This window comes from Cryptotermes secundus, unplaced genomic scaffold, assembly GCF_002891405.2.
Source record: "Cryptotermes secundus unplaced genomic scaffold, Csec_1.0 scaffold967, whole genome shotgun sequence".
Taxonomy (NCBI): Eukaryota; Metazoa; Arthropoda; class Insecta; order Blattodea; family Kalotermitidae; genus Cryptotermes; species Cryptotermes secundus.
Genome location: NW_019731236.1, coordinates 97,692 through 118,029, shown reverse-complemented (window position 1 = coordinate 118,029; position 20,338 = coordinate 97,692). Strand labels below are relative to the sequence as shown.

At 38.2% G+C, this 20,338-nt stretch overlaps 1 long non-coding RNA gene across 2 annotated transcripts; it reads right to left on the bottom strand.

Annotated features, from left to right (window-relative positions):
* Positions 1 to 2,095: 2,095 nt before the first annotated feature.
* LOC111866622 lies at positions 2,096 to 19,079 on the bottom strand. Of its 2 annotated transcripts, XR_002843179.2 has the most exons (4): positions 18,462 to 19,079; positions 18,225 to 18,317; positions 14,270 to 14,363; positions 2,096 to 2,633 (listed from the first exon to the last, which is right to left on the bottom strand). It is a non-coding gene; the product is annotated as an uncharacterized LOC111866622 (long non-coding RNA). The 2 variants fall into 2 exon arrangements; XR_002843178.2 differs by having other exon boundaries at positions 18,225 to 19,079.
* Positions 19,080 to 20,338: the final 1,259 nt, after the last annotated feature.

The window sequence follows — 20,338 nt, the reverse complement described above, 5'->3', positions numbered from 1 at the left end:
AGACCAGAAAATTATTCTGAATTGCCCTGTGTGTGTGTGTGTGTGTGTGTGTGGGTGTACGTAATATGTCATTCCTGCATTCATTTACTCATGCACACTCCAATATTATATAGGATATATAATGTGTATAATGGGGGCAGTCTACACAACGATAATCCTGAAAAATAGACACTATCATATCAATATCTGTTTTATTTCGCTGTTAACACTACATGTTTCGGTCCTTATACTGGGCCGCCCACAAATTTCCAATATAAAAATTAAACCCCGATAAAACTTACACAAACAGCATTAACTGCATATAAAGATAAAACAAAATGGGCCACCTTCACATATATTGGCTCAGAAACTACAAACATTACTAACTTATTTCGGAATACAAACCTTAAACTTGCTTATAAGATGACTAATACAATTAAACATCATTGAAGCCTGAAGGAATACCAGGAGACGTATATAACCTGAGTGGTATATACCAGCTACAATGTGGTGAATGTCCATTCAAATATATCAGACAGACAGGACGCACATTCAGTGTCTGCCACAGAGAACATATAATTGCTATCAGGACTAATAAACAAAATTCCAAATTTGCACTACACATTTTGGAAACTGTACATACATATGATACAATGGACCAGAACATGAAAATAGTACATACAGAAGGAAAGTGTAACGCCGTGTCTGCATTATGTCCCCCCTTTCTTACTACCTTCCCCCTTCCAACGTTCCACTTCCTGGTTCCCATCAGCTGAGGTCCACCGTGAGTGTTCCATTCTGTTGCGGGAGCTTGAACTGTTCAGTCGATTCACTCTTCTCCTGGTCTGTACGATTGTGACTGGTTGATTGTCAGAGGCCTATTACCTCCAGGGACTTACATTGTATTCACATTTATTATTTAATATACATATTATCATTTGATATATTTGTTATAGCGTCTTTAAGTTGGTACGTCCTACCCAAAAACCAAATTTCGGTCTTCAAGACCTTTTCAAGTTTCAAAAGGGACCCAAAATTAACACATTAGAAATATATCATATACACGACATAATGAAGAAAGGTCTACATTTGAACGATACATTTACCAATATGCATAATCCCATATTCGATATTCTAATAAAAACACACACACACACCAAATATCCCCACCCCTTCAAATTCAATTTATGCATTTAAAACTCAAAAGAACACAATATGGATCCATATTGAAATTAGATGTAATTCAAGAACTAGGACTAGTATCATTGTACACCTGATGATGGCCCAATATAAGGGCCGAAACATGTAGCTCCAACAGCAAAATAAAACAAATGTCAATACGATAGTGTCTATTTTATTTTTCAGGTATATTGTTGTGTACACTGCCCCCATTATACACATTATATATATCCTATATATGGCACACAACAGGATGCATACTATTAAGATCCAATATTATAATCACACAGACCTGTTGGTTATCTTTAGATTCTCTTTATATACTTGTTCACAGCCTTTTTTATGTATGCATATTTCTTTTACACAAAATAATGCTCTTGTAAAAATCTTACAGTTTTAATAAACACAAACAATTATCTAATTACCCTTAGACAAATTGAACTGCTCCCATTTTTAACATATTTGAGGTAGTTTGGTTATATAACTTTGATATCCCTTAAATAAAGGGAAGAAGCGTATTTCAATGTCTCATAATTACCAACAAATTGTTAATGATGTAGGAAATAGGCACATAATAACAAATATTAACCTTACTGTAAGACTCGTAACTTTAAAAATAAATATCATACTTGTGAAGCTCAAAACCTGGTTTAAAGCATCCAATCACAGTGGAGAAGCAAGAAAATAAAATATGTTAAAAAGATGTGATTTATTAAAGTACGGTGAGTATCTAATATTGTTCTTTCACAGGAAAAATTCTTATTGATAGTTTACATCACCTATACACAGTATCAGCAAAATTGCATAAGGGTTCAGGAACTGAATGTATCTTAGCTTACTTCACAACACTCTGTAATTTGTGTACGATAATAATGACAAAACACAAGATGAATGTAAATAATGAATTAGAAAAGATATGGACGGAGAACATTACAGCTTATTTTAAGTTAGTATCTCAGCATCAGTCTGTAAGAAAACCACACACATCACAATCAGGACAGACAGTCTCTAGACCAAGATCCAAACTTGGAACTTTCAAAATGTGAGACAGGAATGTCTAATGTATTTCTCATTCTAATTCTTTCAAAATACAAGTAAAAATCATTCACTATTATTTAGCCTCACATATCACATTTCATCTTACCACATAATTATTCTTGTATATACCTCAAGTGAAGCATAGTTCACAGTTGCATTTTTCACAATTTGTTTCTGTACTTTCTACACAGCCCCCCCATCATAGGGACAGAACCTTTTTGTGATGTAGAGGACTGCAAGCAACAATGAAGCAAAGTCATACCAGTGTGCTGCAGCTACTGGTGGGACACAGCCCTTGCTGGACTGGCTGAACATAAGCAGCTACATAAAGAGTGTGCCAGAACAGATAAAGCAACTCCAATAGCAACAGTAAAGGCACACTTCCCACAGAAAGAACTCCCCCCCCTTCTCACGTGCGCGCACACACACCTACCAGTCTGGAAACAGAAAGATGACACTAGACATTCCCAGCACAGCAACAGTAATGCTATTAGGGATGATTTTATTATTCAGACTCAAGGGATCAGTGATTAGGAAGAATGAAGGAATTAATATGGTTACAAGACGTGGAATGTTACAGGAGCAGTAAACAAAATACAATGCTTAGTGGAAGAATTGGCTGCCAGTTTGTAGATATAGGAGTATAAATGGGAACTTGAACAGAATAAATAGAACATTATTTCAACATTTTTAGGTATTCCTCAAGAAAAACAGGAAGTGGCAGGACAAGCCAATTTAATAAAAGGTTGGCAAAACATATTTCACAGCTATAATTTGTGGATGAATGGATTATCATCTTGCAACATTAAATTAACAGGCATTATACAATAATAATAATAGGTGCCCATAGGCTGGCAGAGGAGAAAAGTTGATAGATCACAGTTCTATAAACAGCAACACAAACAAGTCATTAAATTCAGTAGAAACATCTGCTGATGCAAAATTTTAGTAGGAGCTATGAATGCCATATCTGACAATCAACTAACCCAATGAGAAGCTGAAACCAACACTGAGCCAACAATTAATTACAATGGTAAACAATTAATAGAATTCATGATATATAATGAACTAAAAATAATGAATAAATTAAGACATTCAAAATGTACTTGGACAGCAAAGGATAGCATAACAAGTATGACAAACAAGAAAACACCATCAGGTATAAAAGATGTATGTTTATAAAAGCAGTTTTTTACACCGAGATCACTGATTAGTTGAAAAAGGGATATTACTGCCAGCAAAACAGAGAAAGCACAAAACCAAATACATTCAAATAAATAAGTGCTTAATGCTGAAAGACAAAAGTAATAAACATTTTCTTTCTGCAAGAGAAGAAGCTGTTTTGAAGAGACCCATGAGCAATAACATCAGAAAATAAATATAATTTTAAAAATACACTAATGAAGCAACAGTAAAAAGGTAAGAACATAAAAGAAATGGGCATTTAGAATGAACAACAGAACTAATAAAAGGTAAAAAAATCTTGAAGCACATAGAAATAAATTCTGGAGAATCTCAGAAGGGCTGTGACTAAAAGAAATATAGCAGAACAAAAAATTAAGAGAATACCTACAGAAAGCTAGGAAATGGAAAACTGTATATGGCTATAGAATTCTGAAAGAACTGAATAAGGATGAGAAAGAGACAAGTGATATAAACCAAATATCAGAAACAATAATTGCTGACTGAAGAATGAACTCATAAAGAGAACGATCACCAATATAAATACAAGAAGGCACAGATCCGTATCCTATGGAAGAAATCATGGAAATCCTTAAGATCTTCCAAAACATAAAATCTTCTGGACATGACAATATAAATATACTGAAACCTTCAAGTACGTCCCAAATTTGCTATACAAATTTTTAAATTTATTGAAAATATGTTTAATGACAGGGAAAAGAGTGCAATATAGTACTTGTTAAATCTGTTTTTAATAGGGATGAAAGCAGCAACTGTAGTATTTATAGAGGCAGTATTCAAGTGAATTCAGGACATAAAATACGTGAAAAATATTGATAACAGCACATACCAACCTATTAGTAGAAAAGGCTGAATTTTGGAGAGATCAATCAATATTAGATTGTGAGTAAATATACAAGCTAAAATGAATTCTGAATAGTTTTATTGTTATTACATATTCTACAATTACTGATAAATGTTTACATGCTGTCCATTATTTACTACGATCCATCTAACCCGGCCTTCGAACTCTGAGACAAAACTGTTCAACGCAGCTGGAGGGATTAAAGTCACAGCATCAGCAACGTAATGCTGAGTTCTCCAGGGTCCCTTGGTTTGCTGCTGCAGATTTTACTTTTTAAAATCTCAAGGTACAAAATGCTGCTGATGGTTAATTCACCAACCTACCAGTCCACAGGTTTGTGAACGTGATACGCACATCAAATATTTACTTTAAGTGAATCTCTCTTTTATCCCCACAATTCATTCAAATTTTCTTCTTTCCATATCCTATTACTGCAATGATTTAATCCTGCCTGTTAAATTAAATATTGCCTCATCATTAAAAATGAGTTTTGATAGAAGAAACATTCAGAGATATTGGGTTTTCGGACTTTATCCACCGTCATGGATTTTAAGATAACTAAGAAAAACCTGAGGACGGAAACAGATCCAGTTTCCGAAACGTCGTGTTTTTCTTAGTTATCTTGAAAACAAGGACAATGGATAAAGTCTGAAAACCCGATATTTCTGTGTTATACACCATCGTCAGAATCCTATAGTAACTAACTAAAAGAAACATTGTCTCATGCTAGTAACCAGGCATGGGGTTTGGACCGCTAACTGAATTTACTGATGGTTCATAACTCATATAACAATACCACTACACACTTAACAAATTACTAGCACAAGATGCCTCCATCTCTCACAGTCTTCATTAGTCATTACTTGGTTTTGGTTCCCAACAATGGAGATTCTTCTGTTCTCATGCTTATGTCATTGCTGGCTGGCTACTAGTTCACAATTAACTCTCTCAATGGTTGACAATCGACTGACTGCTAAGTTGCTATAAAGTCGAAGTCAAATCAAGACAAATTTATGTTTCAACCAATGGTCAATCGGCCAGTCTGTCTTGGTGTCAAGAATCCATCTTGAGCCCAAGACCAGATTTTTGTTACTGTCAGACAGCTGTGGATCTCCCTCTCTAATGTGAGGATTGGTCTGTTAAAGTGAAGTTACAACTGATGGTCAGTCAGTCAATCTTAGTGTAAGACCAGATTTTTGTTACTGTTAGACAGCTGTGGGGTTTACTGACATGGGGCACCCTTTCAGATGAGAGGACAGGTCTGTCATTTACAACTGCTGCTGGCCCTAGCCAGCGCAGTCATTCTCGAGTCAGAGTCCTGCAGAACTCGTGATCATATTTTACTGTCCAAGAGTCAACACTCCCTCAACCTAGAGGGTCACGTCCCTGTATTTATATCCACCATTTTCATTGCCTTCTATGACTTGCAGGGCTACGGTGGAGGTATTTGAATCTACCTCTACACAGGATGGATGGGTCTGTCATTGCTGGCCCTCACTATATAGCCTTGACAAAGACCACACACAAAACAACCCCCTCCCCCAACAATTCTTCCACTTCTGCATGTATGCCTGTTGCCTTGGAAATATGTTTACCCAGCCGTTACCATGCAAACAAGTTTAATCATGTCAGATTGCTCCCTCCTTACAGCTGCCCATCTCAAGTAGCCCCAGGGCGTACTGCCATTTCTCGTTCTGGTTTGTGGGGAGACAGCTTTCAAAGGTGGCTGGTGCTCCTACAGCACTAGCACATAAGCCATCGGTAGTCTCTTCTTTTATTTGGGTGGGGCCTGGCTCCTCCACAATGTCCTGACACTTTTTTTCCAGGGTCTGGCTGCTAGGAACATGGGCCTTCAGCTTGATGGCTTGCCTTGTTGACTGTTTTCTCACTTCCCAGAAGTAACTGCTATTTTATGCCTCAGTGTCTTATCCCATTGCTGAATGCCTTGAGTGGGCCCCTGTGAATGTGGTCCTCATGTAATGAAGAAAATGCAGAGTGGGTTGACTGCTCAATGGCAGTAGTACCCACCTACACAGGCTCACCATCATCTTGGATCTGTCTTTTCGGTTGATTTTAGGCATCCTAGGGCCCAATGTTGGTTCCAAATTCATCCTCAGTTGCCCTGTCTCCTCATGTCCCTCCTTTAGGGACTCTGTGTAGAACTAGCCTGGTCCTGTAGGGTAGTAAGAATGTGCATGACTTCTGTGCATGGTGCCCAGGTATAGTTCTCTAACAGTGCCTCTTTCTTTTCTTGACCGGCCTCCATTAATCCTTGGCTGGTGCTCACTGTGACCTGTCTCTTATCTTGATGGGCCTTCATCATTTCACAACTGGCTTTCGTTTCTTCTAAGTTGGTTTTCATTTTGGCACTCATCTGTTCTTGGCTGGCTCCCACCTCTTCTTGATGGGATTTCATTTCTTACAGACAGGAACCCATCTGGGCCAGCAGGAATTCCATCACCTGTTCCATTTTCATAGTATGGCAATACAGCAGTCTAACAAAGTCTTCAATCTGATCCAATTAATCTCACTTGACACCTGCTGTCACATTAGGGACTAGGCACAGTGTTCTGACAGGTAACTGGATATACTGAAGGCTTATAACTCGTAATGACAAACAATTATAACACTACCACTAATCTACACTTAACAAATCACTATAGCACAGACTGTTTCTGTCTGTTATAATCTTCACCAGTCACTGCTTAGTTACAATTCCCAGCAATGGATAACCTTCAACTCTCATGCTTATGTCACTGCCAGTTGGCTACCATCTCACAACTGTCAACTCTCAACAAACTAACTTCAAAGTCAAAGTTATGTCATGACTGCCAGTCAGTCAGCCAGTCTGTTATGGTGCCAAGCCCCATCTGGGCCCCCTCTTTGATGACGGGATGGGTCTGTCATTTACAATTGCTGCTGGCCCTCACTAATGCAGTTATTCTTGGGTATGAGTCCTGCATCACTCATGACCATAATTTAATGTCTCAAAGTTGCAACTCCCACAACTTGGAGGGCCAGGTCCCTGTATCCTCCAGGAACAGGTTGGCCCAGTTATAACCCCCCCCCACATCTTTTGCTGCCTTCAACTTACTGGGCTACAGTGGAATTTCAGATCTGTCTTCACTAAGTTCAGTTGGTCAATCAGTTAAGTTGCTGCTGGTCTTCACCAGCACAGTCATTTCTGGTTTCAGTCTCCTTGAGATCTATAATCAAGATTTTTATTGAAGAAAGCAGTCTTCTGGGATGTGGCGCCATGTAGATATTGTGTTAACCGATGTTTCAGAGGAACGTATCGCCTCCATCTTCAGGGTAGAAGAAAAATAGCTAATAGCACCTACTCACACTGATTCTTCACTTGTGGATTTTCTTCTTTTTTCTTCTACCTTGAAGGTGGAGGTGATACGTTCCTCCAAAACGTTGGTTAACACAATATCTAAAAGGTGCCAAATCCCAGAAGACTGCTTTCTTCATACTCACTGCCGTGAAACCTTAAATTTTACAAGATTTTTATTCTCTCCTACACATGTACATTTCAAAATGCACCATCCTTTTCGATAGAGGAGGTATCAGTCTTTCTATATAGTGTGAACTGTTTTCATTTTATAACTTCAGAACCTCAGTTCTTGAAGGATATCATGAACAGAGCTTTTCAGAAAGTTTAACTCAAATGATGTTTTCCTGACTGACTTTCAGGACTGTCAGTAAATACTTCCCTAACAGCATTCACCCTTTCATTTGACTTTATTGGCATTCCAGTTTCCCCTTCAGGACAGGTCTTCTAACCTCAAACTGATCGCCCACACCTTTGTATAGCATGTTGCTGTTTGTTAATTTCACACTGAAAATGCCTTTTGGCTTGAATGACTGAAGCATATTCATATAAAATCTTCCAATTTTTTTTTCCCTTGAAGATATGTCATTATATCAAAAAACTGAGTTTCTCCTGAAACAGAAAGCATCAATAAATATTGAAAACAAACTAAAATGTATAAGTCTAATGCATATATCCACATCAAATTCATGTGAGATCCTAAATAACAATAAAACTATTCAATATCCTTTTTGCTGTATTCAGTTCCAGATGCAATGTATTTTCATCAAACAAAAATGAAAGAAGAGAGTATTATCTGAATAGTCTCCTACTGTTTGAAGGTTATGACAAGGCTTCTGACAATGCAAGCTGAAAGAAATTATGGGCAATTCTTATGAAAAGAGCTATCCAAAAATCACACAGAAGTAATACAGATCCTACACAAACATACTTTCAAAAACCAGCAGATATAAAACATCAAACCTGGAAACTTTAAAATGTATTTGTGTTTATTTAATAATCCAGTGATGTATGCAGATTATACAGTGGTGAATGATATGATAATTAAAAAAATTGGAAAGAATATGGATAGAAGCAGTTGTAGCCTAATTAAAGGTACTATCCCAGAATTAGTCTGGAGGGGCTGAGGAAAACCATAAAAATCTGTGCCAGGATAGCAGGTGCATCCTCACCAAAGTTCAAACCAGGAACTTCCTAAACACAAGTCAGATGATGTAGTTTTTGAGGTTTTCACAGCGATGACTATGAAGAAAGTTGTCTTCTGGGTTTAGGCGCCGTGTATTCTTCGTTTTGGCCGACGTTTCGGAGGATCGTATCGCCTCCATCTTCAGAGCAGTTGAATGGCTTGGAATGCAGAGAGCAGTAGCTGTAGTGATACTGCACTTCCTGTCACTACAGCTACTGCTCTCTGCATTCCAAGCCATTCAACTGCTCTGAAGATGGAGGCGATACGATCCTCCGAAACGTCGGCCAAAACGAAGAATACACGGCGCCTAAACCCAGAAGACGACTTTCTTCACAAGTCAGATGAGTTTCCACTTGACTTGCTTGCTTGGCAAAAAGTTGGAAGAAATAAACATAGGACTGGCACACTGGCGCCCTCTTTCACCCATTCTTTTTGATGTTTTTATCAGCAAAAACGTTATAAGATGGCACAAGAATGATAATTTTAGTCAGTGAGATGACATAAAATTGTCTTTTATTTGTGAATGAATATGTTTTCTTTGAAAACTCTGAAGATAATTTACAAAGAGCAACTTATCTGTTACACGAAAAGAACGCAATTTTAAAACTGAAAATTCAGAAAATGAAGACAATGACACTCAGATGGACACAACATATGGGATTCAAAATTGTAACTTTAGACAGAAAAACTGACCAAGTTAACAATTTCATGTATCCAGATTATGTTTCATATTAGGAAATATGGACACTGATAACACAATTATAGTTTCAAAAGATGAATGGAACAATACTCACAATCTTAAAAAACAGCAAAAAAAATAAAGGAAAGTCAAAATCAATAAAGCAATGGCAGTGCCAGTATGGACTCTTGGCAGAGAACATAAAGATGCAAATTTCCACAGCAGGAATGCATATTTTTAACTGACATTACACAAAATCTGCAGTGGCAATATACAAGGTGTGTCCCAAAAGTCATGACATATATTTCTTTCCCACACTCCTACTGGTCGCAGCGCGCTGGAATCGGTTGGGTTGGTGGGGGGGAGGCCTTCAGCTTCACAGCGCACCCAAGGTCAGTCTGCTCGAGCATCGGAGGCATCAGTATCGCTGATTTAGTGCACCTGTGTTTTGTGACCATCTCACGGCGCGTGGTGGCGGATACTTTCGAACAACGTTGGGCAGTCAGGTTCTGCACAAAGCTCAACAAAAAAGCTGCCAAAACTCATGAACTGCTTAAGCAAGCCTACAGGGAGTCTGCTCTATCATATGTGCAAGTTTCAAGGTGGGTGAAGGAATTTAAGGTGGGCCAGGAAGGAGTGGAAGATGACCCCCGCTCTGGACGGCCATCAACAAGTAAAACTGATGAAAATGTGACTCGTGTGCGTGACTTGTTGAATACTGACCGTAGAATGACTGTCCGGTTGTTAGCCGACACTCTGAACATTCCAAAAACCGTTGTGCATCGCATCGTTATGGACGAATTGAACATGTGAAAGGTGTGCGCCAAGCCGGACCCCAAATTTTTGACGGATGAGCAAAAGGCCAATCGAGCGTTGATCACGAGTGAATTGAAGGAACGTGTGGAAATTGAACCTCATTATTTAGACTGTGTTATAAGCGGCCTCCATAGTCTAGAGGTAATGTTCCCACCTCATGACTTGTAGTACGCGGGTTCAAATACTCGGTGGAGGTCGTCGAATTTTTAAGGGCGGAAAAATTCAGGGAACAAGTCATCCAGGAGGGACTTTAAGCCGTGGGTCCCGTGTCGTAGCTTTATGGCACGTAAAAGAACCTCATATTGCCTAAGGAGGTCACAGAGCCAAATTGCGGACGTTTCCCGCTCAACAGCAGTCTCTAATACCTCTGATAGATGGGGGAAGCATTATAGATACCTCTCAGCCAATAGAGCCGGTCTCGCTGGCTGGGCGGGACTGATGGTAAGTACCAATACCGGTAGGATATAGAGACTGGTAGAAATCATAGAGGGAAGCACAATGGACCAATTATAGGTCTAAGTGCATGGGGAAACCCACCCTCTTCAAATAACTAACTAACTAGACTGTGTTATTACACCGTTTTGAAAGCATTCAGGCTGTTCAAGCGGCCATGACAACAGCTTTAAATGAGGTTCCCGTCGAGGCCTTTGAGGGGGCGTACTGGGCATGTGAGAGTCAGTGGAAAAAATGTGTAGATGCTCATGGACAGTACTTTGAAGAATATTAACACTTTGTACTGATATCATCAATAAATTTAAAAAATACATATATATATATTTCATGACTTTTGGGACACACCTTGTAAATGAAAGGATCTTAGATTACATACACATTCCAAGAACACACAGAAAAGATACCAAATAACAGAATTCCATTAAGGAAGTGTATAAAACCACAATTTTGTGCATATTTAGGGCTAAAATATTACAAAGTCAAGCTATGCTACAAGCCGGAAGGTCGCAGGTTCAAGTCCCTATGAGGTCATTGGATTTTTTCAGTTGACCTAATTCTTCCAGCCGCAGTAGGCCCGGGGGTTTACTCAGCCTCTAACAGAAATGAGTACCACAAATTAATTAAATAATTTTCCTGGGGAGTAAAGCACGGCCAGCGCGTAAGGCTGACAACCTTACCGCCATCTTTGAGCAGACTGTGTAGATAATGTGGGAGCCTCAACCTCTCACAACCCTATGGGCCTTCACGGCCTGATACAGGGATAGCTTTACTCTTACTTTCATAGGCTCTCACATCCCCCCCTTGGATTCTTATATGCCGCTCTGTGGGGTGCTCCATCAGTTGAGAACCACTGATGTAAATGGCACAAAAAGGTATGAGACAGACTGCCAGAGAGAGACAGAGAGAGAACTACTGGATCAATGTAAAATAAATAAATAAACTGTTCGGTAGTCTGTTCAAGGAATGTATAAGAGAAGCTTTTATGTTGATTACCACCCTAAAGAAAAGACAAAAATAGATGGTATGAATAAATACAGCCTGCAGGAGACCTCACTTGGGGGTCATGGACAGGTGGTTTTATGGAGAATGGATTTTACTTGTATTTCAGTTATGGACATTAATGATTATTAATCTGTGACAATATGGTAGAATGCTCATTCATGGTCTACTACAAGCAACTCTTGATAAGTGTGTTTATAACAGTGCTAGAAATTGATGCACTAACTGAAAATCAATTTTCTAGAAGAATGCACATACTAAGGAAAATGCTAACCTGACCTAACTTTATGGACCTGGACAGACACACAAATACCAATTTAAATCTGGATTTATTTTACCATTTACTATACATTTAGTATGACTAGATGCTTGCAAAAGATGAAGCACTCTATTTTATTTACAAAGAACATGCTACAATTGGGCAACATGATTCTTCTATCTTTTATAGTGCCACATTATCTTTTAGCTAAAATGTACATAACTAGAACAGGCAGGTGGTTGGATAAAATTAAATAAATCCCAAAATGAAAACTGGTATTCAAACATATTCTAAACGTGGGATGTCTGAAATCAAGTACCTATCCTTCTATTCCCTGAACGTCTGGAGGCAAATCACACTGAATAATGTGAGATCCAACAAAGTAAAGGCCACTTAACAGAGCTTTTTAAAAAAAATATTAGAGGTCATGCCACGATACTTCACAGCACACAAAAAGATTCATACCCCTGTCAGTCAATGTAGATACAAACTTCATAGCTTCCATGTTACGAGACAAGAATAATACGACAATATATAGCTAATGGGCGTGAAAAAACAGAAGAAATGCATGGAGTTCATATTACAATTTTAAGAGCAATGATAATAATGCATATATAAATTATAGTTTGGTTTTTAAATTGCATAACAGTTCAATGAATTACAGAAGACAAAATTGAATCACAATATAAAAAAATGACAACAAATATAGGACTGCCACTAGAAAAATCATACATGATTTTGTTATAACAAAATGTACCAAAAGTAATAAACACTGTTTCATCCAATCTTCACATTTCATGAATACACAGAGGGGAATCACTCTGTATGCTCATCCCACAAAGCACTTCACACATTTGGGATTAACTTAATATAAGATGTACTGATATCTGTCACGCTAATTTCATTACAGTTCACATTTGCTGAATCAATTTGCTGGAACACTAACAGAATCGGGCCCACTCAAATCTAACCTCTGTTAGACTCATTAACATGCTGCAAAGGCAATCAATTTGTTTTGCTCAGTATTCCTGCAAACAGATCACTGAAGGTCACAGTGCAAGGGCTGGATTTTATGGCCCACCGCTTACACACATACCTAGTATTCCTGCATCCCTTTGTCACACTGGATGAGTCAAGTCAAATGAAACTGAGTATCCACCTTTGCAGCATCATATGTGCAATGAATCAGATTCGATTCAGTTTGACTGAACCTGATTTGGTTAGTGTGACAACGAGTCCAAGACTCCCAGATTATACAACACCATCAAATAGTTTTCTTCATTAAAAACTCTATCAAAAATATAATGTGAACTCTATGCTGGCATTGTTTTTGAAAATGTTTAAAGAAGATTAATGCTGTTCCATCATCTACACGCACAAAACCTGGTGAAGAATACGTGATCATGCACGAGGTGGAAGTGAAATGAGCTCCTCAAACTGACAATCACTGTGAGTGTTTTGAATGTGGCTTAGGGCACAGATGCTTGTCCTGTGGCATTACAAGCTTTGTGATGACTGAATCCAAGTATTGTTACCACTCATCTTAGTACAGACTTAGAGAATCCATAAAGCAGAGGATGCCCTGGCTATGATGCCACAGAAAATTAAATAACAGCTTTCTTTCAATATTCATTCTATTTTCACATTTACTTTACACACAACGGTGGAAAGGTGTATTCATTCATTGAAATTACAACTATACTGTTAAGTGAGTTATCACACAGCTAAGAAACTGTTTTTTTTTTATTGCTACTGTGGTGGGACTAAGTCCCTTGTACTGTGGCCACTTCTGGCCTATTGTACCAGCCCCAGATGATAGGTGAGGGTGATTGTGGAGTAATTAGTGGAATGAAGATTGGCAGGGGAAACCGAAGTACTCAGAGAAAACCTGCCCCAGCGCCACTTTGTCCACCACAAATCCCACTTGACCAAACCTGGGATCGAACCCAGGCCGCCGCGGTGGGAAGCCAGCGACTAACCGCTTGAGCTATGGCTTGGCATAAGAAACTGTTAGTGACAGGTGTTAATAACACCCATATTTTATTTCTGTACCAATTCTTTATACAATGAGCCTTTTATAAATTCATGAACTCAGATTCCTGTAAAACTAGGGCTACAGAAAACACACAAAAAAATACATATATAAAAATCTCCTAATAACGTATGTGCAGATAATACCCCTCCCCCACTATACCAATTAAATTAAAATATTGTGAGCAGTGTACAGAAGAAAATACAGACACAATCTCCCCATGTACTTTATGCACAAAATGTAAAAACATTAAACACCATAATTTTACCTGTCATTTTAAATGGTTCTGAAACGTGTCTTTCATTGTGAAGGAAGAGCAACAGGTGAAGTGCCCGAAAACAATGTGCCGAGAATATTTGGACCTGCAAATGAGAACAGCAGAATCAAAAGACTGCATGAGCTTGATGAGCATGATTTTTCATTTTGCAATATTAGGCTGAGTGATTCAAGGGCATTGAGATGCACATTTGGTGGAAACATGAAAAATACAAAAATTTGCTGGAAAACCCCTTGGAAGGAGGTCCCTTGGGAAGCAAAGACACAGAAGATAACAATATTAAAATTAATCTTAAATGAATGGCAAGATGTAAACTGCCTCAAATAGGACCAAAACATGCATACTATGGTGGACTTCTCTGAAGGAGATTATGTATCCTCTGGTTCTATAACAGTAGAAAAATCCCAGACAACCAATGACCTATTAACTTCCTCTAATGTATATAACTAACTCCATGGTACAGGGTGAACATGGTGATACTGTATCAATGATTCAACCAAAGATGAGTTACTTAGTTTCAAACATGCAGGCTCACCCTTCCCAATAATTAAGAACTGTCAGTCATTTTGCATGCCATCAGTTTCTATGGTTAGCACAGGCAATAACAGCAGTATTTCCTTGGAAGGGCACATGGAAATTCAAGATCAAAATTAACATGAAATAAACATCATATATGTATATTTTCATTTACCACAGCCCCCCCCCATTTCTCCGATTACAATTACTGTAAAACAGTATATGATGCACATCATTTTTTTTGGGGGGGGGGGGGAGATTTCGATGGTGGCACCAGAAAAAAAGTTTAGGAACCAATGCACTGGAAGACCAAACAGGGGCACGATTATACCTAATAAGATTATGGCTTTGTATTTTCCACATTATTCTTAGGTCAGCCAACTTACTAACAGTGAGAATCAAACACATGCAGTCTGAACACCACTAGAGAAAATAACTGACACACTAAATGAGGTCAAAGAATTGTCAGACTCAGGCCTGTAATACTTGTGGGCAACATAAACTGTCAGAAGACCAAATCAAGTAGACTGGCCACTACCAGACATCCAACATATATCTACCACAATGGCTCCAACATGACTGATCCTAGTTCATATATTAGTTCAAAATGAAATCTCAATAAATCAAGATCACCTCTGCATCAACCCCCATCAGGAAACAATTGCCAGTCATGGTAAATGTAAAACCTCTAGAATACATGGCAATCCACCTCTCCCAAAGTTCTCAAGGAAGCTGGATACAGCCCTCAAGCACATCAAGAAAGGGCAAACTGATTCTGCAGCTCAAGCAATGTAAGTTAATGAAGTTGGCAACTATATTGACAGATGACAAGGGAAAAGAAACGATGTGGTCTGACAGGTAGTACCAGATAGTATGGAAAATAATAGTGGTGGCAGTACACAAGGTTTACAATACCTACAGTAATTTGAAGAGACAGGTACGGCATATATTTGCCATCACGGTAGAGGGCATGAAAATGGTAGACAAACCCCCCACAGACAGCTGAAGACTTCAGAAAACTATTTCTCTGGTATTCCAAACATTGGACAGAGGCTTTCCACATCTCTTTACACGTACCTCAGCACAAACTGTCTTTCAAAAGACTGGAAGTCACTAATGGAAGAAGACAACAAACAGAAAGATGGAACACACTAATGGAATTATGACTGGGCACATCAAGGCCTTATATGAGGTCTGACAATAAAGTTTGCGAACTCGCCATGGTAGCAGTGGACAGAAACATCAGTATGGTTTGATGACATTGGCATATTAGCATTTCACAGCTGTGTTGTTGTTGATCTATGGCAGTCTTTTTCTGAGTGGCGTCCATTATTGCCTGAGTGTGTTTTGGTGTGCCACTGTGAGAATGTCAGAGCTTGAATTAGAGCACTGTCTGCGAGGGAGTTTTTACCTAGTAAACAAATAACTGTGCTGGAACACCCTCCCTATTCACCAGCTCTAGACACCAGTGAATTTTTTCTGTTCCTGAAGATAAAGGAAATATTGGAAGGAAGGCATTTTGGTGACAGGGTCAAAGTTCATGAAACTGCTGAAGTGGCAGGGTATTGCAAAAACCTATGTTCATGAAATCATCTCAGATTTAAACTTCCACAAAGTGTCTGCTTGCTGGGTTCAAAAAATGCTCACCAAGGACCACAAAAGCAAAAGAATGGCTGCTTCGCTTGAAAATCTTTGCCATTACCAGTTGAAGGAGAATCATTCGTGGTAAGCATCATTATGGGAGATGAAACATAGGTTTACAAGTTCACACCAGAGTCAAAAAGAAATTCCATTACTCAGAAACATCCTCTTCACCCATTACAAAAAATAAATTCAAAACGGAGCCACCTGTGGNGGGGGGGGGGAGAAGAAGAAAGAAAAAAAAAAAAAAAGAGGGCAACCATGTTCTGGGATTGTGAAGGCCCCCTGCTGTGTGAATTTCTCCCACCAAACATGACAATCAACAGTGACAGATACTGTGAAACTCGCGAAAAATTGCACGATGCCATTAAACGAAAGACCAGCACAATAAACCGCTGGAGTGAGGCTTTTGCATGATGGAGCACATTCTCACATTTCAGCCCACACAGCATCCTGGTGGCAAAAGAGGAAGCGGGAAGTTTTGCAGTATCCACCACATAGTCCTGATCTAGCACCATCAGATTTCTACCTCTCTGGGCCATTTAAAAACTTTTTATCAAGAAAAAGATTTGAGAACCGAAATGTATCACAAAAAACAGTTGTGCAATACCTCACATCCCTTGGAAAGGGACACTACCATAAAGGAAAGTTTAAACTTGTAAAACGATGGGATAAATGTGTGAATGCTAAGGTTGACTATGTGGAAAAACAAACATTAGTATGTAGTGTTTCTTGACTTTATTAAAGATCTTTCTGCAATAAATATGATGTAATTTGGTGCTATACTTTTAAATTTGGACCGCCCTTGTACTATCCATGCTGTGAAAAACTTCCTAAACAGCACACATGAACCATTTCACTTTCTAAAAGCAAAATTTTACACAGCTTTCATCTGATTCATGAGGTCATTTGATGCCCTAAATATGCGGAAACTAACAACAAAACTGGAAGAGCTGACAACTGGAAAGAACATGTTCCTGTTAAGATAAGAAATATCTTGGCTCTCAAAACATCTGAATGGATAATAAATATCTCAAAAAACATCCAAACAAAATATGGCAAGATGATCTTTTGAGGTCCTGCCATTCAGATGCAGACTAAAGAGTAAAAGAACCTTAACACTACAGCGACTTTTTATATGCATGCAGACAGTACGGACTTCAGTCTCAATCTTTTGAAACAGGTAAGAGTCAGTCCACAGTAGAGTTAAACTCTGTGCAAACACAAGAAATCAAACCTATTTTGGACCCCCTCACAGAAAACTTTGAAATGAATAATTCTACCTTCTAGGACATAATACTGTGTACTTCAGTGAAAGTCAACCAACATTTCAGAGTAACATACTACATCCATCTTCAGTGTTGAGTAAGGCAAGCAAGAATCAAATGAAGCAGGCAGAAAACAGCAAGCTTCATGCTGGTTTCTTGCTTGGCCTACTCTTCACTCTGAAGGTGGTAGCAATATATTCCTCCATAACCTTTGATGATTTTCAGGAAGTACATAGAACCATATTCTAGAACACAGAATTCTTCATAACTGCTGCTGAGGGAACACCTACTACTATAACCTGAAAATGGCCAAAGGCAAAAAAGTAGTTTCTGAGAAAGGCTCTCCATATATCCGAAGAAATCCAGCCTCCCATTCTTTGCAAATCTCAGAAAATTAATTCCACACTTTTGTGCAGGAAACGTGACCTTCAAATGTCAGAGACCTTCTTATATTGTTATGAAATGATTATAGGTGTTAAATAAAACATGCCTTTTTAACAGTTGCTGTGAAAATAGCATACCTATTTAACAGTTGCTGTGAAAATACAGCAAAATTTCACAAACGAATTCTCAGTCAGTACCCGATATATTATTTCTGTACTTTGCACTGCTACCTGCACAACATGACAAAGATGGACATAAAATTTGTTTCAGGGCACAAATTTGTCAATATACATAAAACTTGTTACAAAAACAGGCACACTGAAAATATCACAGCTGGTAATATAAAGACATGAAAATGGCAAGTCATTACGTACGCACAAACACACAGTTCACATTGTTCACATCCATTATGTCAACAAACATTTTTTTAAATTTTGTGGTCCTGTGTGCAGGTAGTCTGTATTCAAACGCTAACTCGTATATATAGTTTCACATACTCCTACAATAAATTCTCCACCAAAGTATACACGCAAACTGGCAGCTTCAATACAACGCATTAACACGGAGGGAAAAAAAGGCACAAAATAATGCTTAGACAAACATACATCAGAATATGGGGGGCCTCTCCCTAGAAACAGAACTCTTGCTGAAGCTGAATCTAGGTCTGAACAAATTTATATGACGTTTCGCTGGGAACAAAATTTAAAGTACCACTACAATTTCTTTTGTTCTTTATATATAAAGCATAAAATATAAATATCACAAAAAGTGCAATATTGGGAAACTTTTTTCCCATATGAAAACAATGACTAGTTGGACTGAACATCTTTAAGTAATGGAAATAAATTCCACTATAACAAGAGAGTAATAATTGACGAAATTATGGAAACGAAAATAAAATCCAAATCGCAGTTCTCAACCCCCATTTTGACCACCTTCGTTAGCCGTAAATTTTAAGTTTCCCCTAAACCCAACAAGACAACCTTACGTAAACTAACCTCCAGATTTCCAGAGGCTCGTCGCGATCGATGTCAATATCGATACTCCATAATCGACCCCATCCCCTTAGCAGCATATTTATTCCGTCTTATGCTGCCATCTAGCATGAAATTCGTAACTACTTCATAATAACTGCGTCTAGTGTAACCATAGCTCCGCTTGTAATTTACGTACATTTAAGTCGCATTGGCTTCGCAGTCCACTTTCGTTGGTAACATTCTGGCATGTTTGAAATCACTATGCCACAATTTCATATTATGGTTCAAGTCTACAAATGACGCTTCTCTTAATTTCAATAACAATGCGCTGCTCAAAAACACTGAAATTTCACTACTGAAATATAGGTACACCGGGAATCTACCTACAAAATACTTTAAAATGCTCTAATGAAAACAAGTTACGCGAAAGAACAACGGCCAAGTCGATACCAGCACCATATAATCCCAATTCCTATAATGGGCTTCTTCCCATTTCCTGTAAAATATATAAACTTGGGTGGGCACCACTTAATTTTATACATACACACAGTAACATCTGTCAACTGTCCAATCTCTGTTCACATGGTATAAATTTTGCTACCTGAATATACATATAGGGTGGTCAATTTCAAGTATTCAGACTCATGAAAACCCCTGAGAGAAATGGCCAAAATAAAACTGCCCAGGTCAGTACCACAGCTTTGTTCATTTATGTTGCATTAGCATGGCACCACAAGTCAAAGCATAGGTACTTTTATTACAAAAAAAAAAAAAAAAAAAAACATATATGTTTCTGGGCATGTAGTGGAATTGGAGTTTAGAAGAGAAAAAATTCAATATATTATGAAGTTGCTCCTTTTACCCAGCTGCAACTGTGTTTTGTATTTATTGTGCTTGCACTGAGGAATGCAAGTATAATATAATGCAATATAAATGAACAAAAATAAACATATCTTATTTCTGTAGGGATAAATACTTGACCACACATTTTACAGAAGAGGTACATATACTCTACCATATGGCAAATATAATTACTCTGTAACAATACCACACATTAACAACACACTTAAACATGTAATATATGTTATAAGCATTCTATGTCAATCAATTAAAACCTAAAAGTACGTGCAAACAGGAAAGTGCATAAAGTTTGAAAAAAAATCTTTTCCACCCATATGGAAACTTGCAGACTGTAGGCAACAACTGCCAACTGTACATACAATTTGCACAGTGAGCTTCTAACATTGTCCTAAATATCCAATTACAATTTCTAT